This window comes from Poecilia latipinna, unplaced genomic scaffold (genome assembly GCF_001443285.1).
Source record: "Poecilia latipinna isolate Pla-1442-1.1 unplaced genomic scaffold, P_latipinna-1.0 Scaffold774, whole genome shotgun sequence".
Lineage (NCBI taxonomy): Eukaryota > Metazoa > Chordata > Actinopteri > Cyprinodontiformes > Poeciliidae > Poecilia > Poecilia latipinna.
In genome coordinates this window covers 162,668-170,938 of record NW_015113390.1, presented here as the reverse complement: position 1 = coordinate 170,938, position 8,271 = coordinate 162,668, and the positions used below count along the sequence as shown (strand labels likewise).

Here is an 8,271-nt window from a genome sequence, read left to right as displayed (position 1 = left end):
GATATTGTACAATTGTGATATAAAATATGTATTAATAGATTTATTGCATATACTTGAAACTTACTGTGTGTAAGAAATAATAGTTACTTGTTTCACGTTTTGAAATTGTTGAATAAAATCAATGAACCTTTCAATGATGCATTTATCTGAAAAAAAAAAAAATAACACGTTAAACAGCTCTAACAACATGATTTTCTTTCTGTCCACTAATGTAAAGTTTCCCAAATTAAAACAAATCTTAGAAATATTTCCTGAAACAAATGCAATGCTTACATAACTATTAGGCTGTCCAATGCCACAAAGTTATTTTAAAGAGAGCCATAATGGTAAACATAATACCAGCAAGAAGTTATTTCAGAGAACCTGTGAATCGTTTGTAATGTCATTTGTTATTTTTTTTCCTTCTAAATCCAAATGTGCCACATTATTTTTAGTTCAACTGATTTGAAATTGTGCATTTATAACTTATGAATTTGGGTGAATAACAATTCTCTGCAATTGGTAAAAGGTTCCACTGATCAACCCTTCCGAAGGAAAATAATGTCATTAAAGTTGAACTTTTGGTTCTCAGAAATCTTGTAAACCAGACGAAAACTAAAATGAATGTTCAAGCATGGTGTGAAAATGTCCTTTGATTGCTCTCAGTTCAGAAGAGTTTGCTTATTTCAAACTGAAGTAAGCCGTCTTTGTAGATTATGGCTCTCCAGTTTCTGCTACACTTTGTCTTTGGAACAAAACAGCAGGCTTTATCTTTGAACCGCTGCTGAAGATGCAGTCCCCTGAAGTGTTTCTGTAATGCAGCACTTTGCTTCTCCAGCAACTTCTTCACCACAATAAAATGTTCCCTTTGTATTCTTTACAATAAAGATATACTGCTGTGACATTCATTAAGTCCTGACACTGAGTTTGACTATCTTTCCTTAGTTGCTACAGAAGAAAAGGTTGATTGTTCTATTGCATGTAGTGCGGTGCACTGTGGGCTTTATGGTAAAAAGATGTTAAAATGGCTGATATAATAACAGCAGTCAAAATGACAGATGCTTATTATATTTCAGTTCACACTGTTATTATCCGTGTATTGTTGCACGCAAATAATGGATATGAGATACTAAGTAAAAGTATGAAGTCTAATCAACTAAAGATTGATCTCTAAATGGTAAATGATACAAATTTCACCCTCTCTTTCCTCTCTAAGTCACTTCACGGATTATGGGCTTTGGCTTATCAGTTGACTGGAGCACCCGGAGCATCACAATTATAGCACATGGGAGAAGTGATAGCTGGTTAATTAGGATGCATACCACATGGTGCAAATGCTCTCAGGATTACTACTTCCTGCTTGGCCGTATGTCCCACATAACCCGTCCTTCTAATTAAAAGAACATGGTTTCCTTGTATGTAAATTTGTATGTGCAAACTCTTTTCAAGGATCGGTAGCCTGTCAAAGTGCTTTCCCTGCATTTTTCTCTGGTTTGGAAAATGGCTGTTTGGGCTTCTCACCGTTTATACATGAGCAAATGTAGCGCCACGACAAGTAGGTGGAGCTTGCACGCTTGTTTCTAGAGCAGTATCTGCTGGTGCATATGCTTCATGCCCCCTGCTCAGATCAAGGAGCCAACGTTAAGTAGGCTGACTTCTACCATATGGTTGTTTCACTGCAAAGATCAAAATGTTCTCTTATATTAAGACCTGCTAATTGGCATGGCTTCCAGTCAGTGCAAAAAATCAGGAAATGGTTTCTGCACTGACTGAGATTCTCATGTTGCACATTTATATTGTCAGAGGTAGCACAATAAACTTAGATCAATATAACGCGTTGCCCTGAATTTGAAGGGGCACGTCGTCCACCAGCAGACCGTGCCCTTCAATTAATAAGAGAACTCTGCACTTTGCTGCATCACTTCTGACTAGATTTATGTCCCAGTTGACTGGTTAACAAAGGACTCTTTCCAGTCAGCGTAGCTGTGATATTGTAATGAGCTTATGACTGTCAATTTTGTTGCGATGGTGTCAATTTTTAAAAGTGGTATTGTCACGCTAGTGCTTGGTGAGTGGGACACATTCTGGTTAGTTTTATGTTGTCTTGCAGGTGTTTTGCTGTTCAGCTTTCACATTGTACCTAACCTCATTTTGCCAGGATCACATACTCAAAGGGGGATGCAGCTTAATTCATAGCAATAATCTTAAGAGATTTAGACTGTATTTGGCCGAGCTCTGTGTCACGGTCACTTCATGATCCCATCTTACTTTTACAGCTCATAGTTGTTGCAGGTTTGTAGCTACCTCTAGATGTGAATCTGATGTGTCGTATTTCATCTCCAAATTGAGCCTGGGGAACATTTCAGCCGATCAAAAGGTGTAAACAACATGAAGGGAGGGGCTTCGGTGGATGATGCTGAAAGGAGATTGAGACAATTATTTGCTTGTTACCTGTTGGCACAAGAGACGAACATATCTGAGTGTTTCTACATGTACTTAGAGTTCTTCCCTTTGTCTTATTGCTTGCACACAATCAATTGTGCAAAGAGAATGTTCTGATTTCTAAGTGCAGCTGCAAGCACCATTTTAACCTTTTCAGAGAAGTAAAGAATACGTGCTAGAATTGAAGCTTTTTTAATGTAGTTCCAGGATACCTTCCCAAATTACATGCTCCAGTGGCGGACAGTCCACGTGAGAAGCCTGACAGTGAACATAAGATAATTTAGCACTGTTGCACAGCTTCCACTCTATTTAAGATGGACACCCAGACTTCACTCCTTCTCAGCTCCTGCTTAATATTTTAAATGCTGCGACCTGCAGTGGTCAGAGGATTGTTGTGGCAGCAGAGTGCAAGACCCTAAGCTTAGACTTGAGCGAAGACTGACGTCCCAGAGCTGCTGCTGCAGTATGGCAGGGCAGCCCCGAGCAGATCGATCATGGCTTTAGCTACAAGGCTGGCATAAGCCTTAACAAATACAAATGGAAAGAGAGACCTATAGTTTCCTCATGCTGACTCTTTCAATGATGAATTGTTTTCTCGGAGCACTCCTTTTGTGTTCTTTATCTTGGTACATCATATTAATATTCAGTGAAGCTGGACACCCAGTAAAGACTATGGCCAGCACATTTTTCACAGCATGTGGTTCTTTTGCTTCAAGGATAAAATTGCTTAATATTTTAGTTTTAAGCAGAACACAGATACAATTGCAAATGGAGTTATACAGGGTTGTTTTCAATGACCAAAAAATTCCCACAACTGCAAAAAAGAATCTAATTCATTTGTAATGCTTGAGCATTTTTCATAGCTATCATCTAAATACAAATGTAATTTTATCTACAACTAAGCTAAGTAGCCATGGATTTTTTGATGGGTCAAAAAAGTCTTTCGTAAAAGCATTGCATGTGTGTATATGAGTACTACTTCAATGTTAGGGTTTAATTACATTACTTAATCTCATGCTATATCATGTGCAAACTCTGCATGTCAAATACTTGAGATTTCTACAGTAGAAACCTAGTCGGATCCTATTTTTGAGCATGGCAAATTGGATTCATTGGATGTGTGGAAGTAAGACGGCAGCAGCTTTAGAAAGGCTAGAAAAAAACACTAGAGCAAAGGTCTGGTCTGCAACCTGTGGCCCCAGAGCCACGCGTGGTTCATTGGTTCATTTCAGCTGTGGCTCTTACAAAACCAAAAAGGAAATGCTCTGAAATCAGCTGTTCATTTTATTCCACACAACCGCCATTCAGTAGATATTATCTCTTTTTTGGACCAGTTTCTTCAAACCTAAGATGTAGCTGTGCATAAAAATCCCAGTAGATGAAGATTCTGAAATACTCAGACCAGCTTCTTCAGCCCCAACAATAATACCATTTCTGAAGTTACTTAAATCCACTTTCTTCCAAATTCTAATGCTTGATTTAAAATTACATTCACTGTGTCTAAAACCCAAAATCCATTGAGTTACTGCCATGTGATCGGGTGATTTGCTGTTTGCATTAAGAAGATACTGAGCAGTGCTTTATCAAGTTCCTGAGAGGACGGAAGATGCCAGATGAGGGGTTACATTCAATAAAGAAAGGGTGCATTTTTCAACTACCCTTATTTACTTACCCTGGAAAAATAGATAGTTGAAAAGACAACACACAGTGTATCAGATGCTTTTCCCAAATCGATTAAAGTGAATGAAGAAAATACATTATAGATCCTTTGTTTGTGCTCATTGCTCATTAATGCCTTTTTGACTTATGCTTAACATGGAATAGAGTATTATTCTTTAAAAATGGTCTGTATTTGTACAGTTTGCTGTAATTTCTTCAGTTCCTGTCAAGGTTATATTTCATTCACTCTGTAGCAGAACAGTACATTGCCATTATGTTCAGTGAGTTAATTAGTTTACTTAGAAAAAAAAGTTTGTGATTTTTTATTTATTTTTTTGCTATACGTTGAGCACGAGAGTGCTAATGCATTTATGCAACATTCCCTCCAAGGCACTACTCATTGTAATTAATTCTTTTGTAAACTGAAGTTCATTATGGCTGACTGACTGCCACAGCAAATTTAGAAAACAGAAAGTGGGTAGATGAAATTCAGATAACATGTGTCGGGTGCGGTGAGTGAGAGGTGGTGAGGAGAGACGCAGAAAACAAATTTAATGAAGATGCTCAAAACAGTCCAGATCAGGCAGCACAGCAGAAAGATAGCACACAGCTAACTACCGGTAGCAACGGAAAAAACTGAAGACTGAAAACGAGAGCTATACCAACACAGGACTTGACGGTACGACTGTGAAGGTATGTGGACAAACTAAGAATGACGTACACAGGACGAGGATCCGACAAGAGACAAAGACAACAGGTGGGCTTAAATACACAGGGAGGGCAATCAGGCAACTAGACACACCTGGGAAGCAATCAACAGGGAAGACAGGACAGGAACAGGACTAAACACAGAAAACCTCAAAAATAGCTACACAGAAAACACAGAACATAACAACATGGTGTTAAGATACAAACCAGCTATTGACACAATTCCAATAGTCTGCTTGACTAACGTTATGTGCAATCAGGAAGAACATGTTTGAGATAAAGTTTTATTAACCTTTTGTCATAAAAATAAAAATAAGTAAAACATGATATTTACAGCTGTGGCTGTAAATATCATGACATGATTATACTACATACAAGATTTCATAGTTAAGTGACTTTCTGCCAATAAACCATTCATCTCCTGATTTACAGTGTAATTATGCCAAATTGTAAGTTATCTCACAATCAACATATTTAAACATAATTTACTCATTTAGCCAAGAGTGTCAAGAGTTTCTAACCTCTGAGGTCCAGGTTGGACTAGACCTAAATTCAAACATTGGAACCAAAACTTAATTTTTCAACATGTCCTCTTTGATTTTCAATGGCATACTAGAAATTTTTCATGAATTAGCCAGCATTGTTGAACTATATGTTTTTTCACTGATAGTATTCAGAACAGAGTGAGCTATAATAGAGAGAATAGAAATTTCAGTGGTTGATCCCTTCTCCTCTGGTTAACAAGGGCACATTTCAGATTTCTGGCAGCTGTACTGAGCATTTTTTTACAACTAAAGCCTCCACACTGCTTTCAAACATTCACCAAGGGATGGGAAAACAAAACAACGGCACCCTTGGGCAACAAGTCATGCATAACCAAGTGTATAATAAATTATGCACCATTCATGAATAATTAAACAACAAACTGAACAGAGGGTGAAAGCAAAGTACATTAGATAAACGTGTTAAGGAGGGTAGATGAAATATTTTCTGTTCTGGTATGACTTGCAGTCCTCTGTTAAACTTGCTCTTATTTTGAACAAGAAAAAAATTGAAAGGTTTTGTAAGAAGGACAAAAGAATATCCTGGTCAAGAAAGTTTTGTTTCCGAGAGTAAGATTTCAGCTAGCAGCTCAGGCACTTATATTTTCTCCTGTTATCCCCATAATTCACCAAAAGTCTGAAATGATTTATGTGCTGGCTCACAGATACAAAGGCCTTTTTGCACTGTAAGGCCCACCTTGGCTCTCATTGGTCCAACCCCGTTGTCCGGCCCGGAAACCGGCTCCCTCTGTATCTGCTTATCAAGAATAAAACAGGGCAGAACAGAGAAGAATTATCTCAGCTTTAACCTTAAACAAAATCATATAATGTACATTTTTACCCTTATACTAAAGGGTATACTCACTGCGAACTACTTTTTGTAGCCCACAAACAAATGTTTGGCTTGGAAAATATGCTGTAGCTACAAATGAGACTGTAATACTAGCCACCAAACTCTGGTGCTGTCCTCTGGTGATGGTGATTGAATTAAACACGACCAGCAGTTCAATAGTTGAACTCTATTTGAAAACAATTAAATTAAGTCTTAACTGAGAGAATGGATGAAAGGATTTTTTTCCTCCTGTAATCGAAATAGTAAACGTTTAAATTAAATCAGCGACATGTAATGAAAATGCTAACCTTACTTTACTTCTGTGGTGTTTGACCAACAAAGATACAGAAATGGTTAATAAAGACTTAACATTAAATAACATCAGTCTGTTTGTTTTATGTTTTATGAGTTTGCGTAATAAGTTTTTGTTTTTTTTAATCAGCGTGTATATATGTGGTTTTAGAGACTAGGAGAAGCATTTGATAATTTATTGTAATGCTCCCGTATTAGCTGCTAAGCCACTTTACTCATTTCAGGGCTGAAGATTGAGCTTTTACTGAATTTACATAAATCTCCTTGGCTGTATTCAATACTGTAGGCTGCCTTTCAGTTGTTTGATGAAAAGAAATGACATATAACCCAGAAACTGTAATGGGATGCAAACACAAGAGTGGGTTGTGTGAAAACTTCAGACAACTGAGTCTTCAATTGTCATTTTCTCCAACTGCCCTGTTGGCGATTGGAGAGCTTTGCTTGCCTGTGTTCAAGTGTCTCTCCTCTGTCTAATCTCGCCTGTTGATTTGCGAGCACAGATACAGTTCATTTTGATTAGGCATGCTGGTTTAGAAAGAATTCATCACTGCAGAAAATACTTACATTGATAATTGTGGGTTGTCACCGTTCACCTCATTCATTCAAGTGAATGCTGTAATCGGTTGGTGGGGATCCAGCAGTGAAACACGTATCCAGAGTCCTCCTGCAGAGCAGATGTTTTATGGTAAAATTGGAATCACAGTGCTCACTCTTTGAGAACTAAATATTTTAACCTTTTTTTTAATATCTAATCCAGTTAAACCACTTACAGTTTAGACAATCAACCTTGTAAACTCCATGGAGTTATAAGGAAAATACTTTATTGCGGTACTGACAATTTTGTATTTTCAAGAAAAGGATGGTGAGTACTTGCACTTATCTCAGAAAATAAATACCTAGAAGCACCCCCAGTACAGATTTTAAACATGCCTGAATATAAAGATTTTATGCAAAGGACTCTTAAAAGTGGAACAAGAATTGTGCCTTCGAGGCAGAACATTCCCTTCTGTCTTGTATGATCCCCATAAAGCTCCTCTTGTTAAATCCTGTTAGTTTTAGGTCTTGGTCATAGATGCTTTAAAGTGAAATATTTAATGAAGGTGGATTGTGGATTAAATTAGAAGGCCCCTGAGAATGTTATAAAAGTGTATGTTCTTGATGTTCGATCAGAAGCTGAGGTTGTACACAGTGTCCTCATTGCACCACGGACAAAGAATGGTTTAACTTAGACAGTGAATGTTTAAAATTCATATGTCCATAAAAGTTTGAGGATTTTGAGTCAACAGGTCACATGACTTGGAAGCTATTGAAGAAAAACCCTAAATTTTGACCAAAAAAAATGTTAAAAAAAGGAAAATGACTTAAAATGGAAAACAAATGACTGTGCCTCACCTATACAGACTAGTAGAAAGATTTCAACGTGATTCTGAGTAAAGAGGTCAGATGACTTGGAAGCTATTGAAGAAAACAATGTATTATTTAAAATTAAAATAATTTAAAATATTATGACTTTAAAATTTAATAAAGGTTATTGTGTCTCATTTAAAAGCACGAATTAGCACTGACAGTTAGTTGATCACAATTCAAGGCATTTATTAACATTTGTTTGACAGGAGTGTTTGGTTCAGTAATTTGTTGACAGTCTCTAAGTGAACCTTTGAGCGCTTGGGCCGGGAGCGATAGAGAACGGCTGGCTGACATTAGCGTTCATAAATGGGATCAACCTTGAGCTGAACGTCCCTTCCTCCGCGGAGCGCGAATATCCAATATCCAACTTGAAAACAACTTCACTGCGGT

The 8,271-nt window shown here is 37.4% G+C and overlaps 1 long non-coding RNA gene across 1 annotated transcript in view; it reads left to right on the top strand.

The window, feature by feature from the left end:
- The window catches only part of LOC106955893 (uncharacterized), a 13,169-nt gene extending 5,344 nt beyond the window's left edge, over positions 1-7,825 (top strand). The window contains exon 3 of the long non-coding RNA XR_001426672.1: positions 7,745-7,825. This is a non-coding gene — a long non-coding RNA (uncharacterized LOC106955893). The remainder of the gene's footprint in view (positions 1-7,744) is intronic.
- Positions 7,826-8,271: the final 446 nt, after the last annotated feature.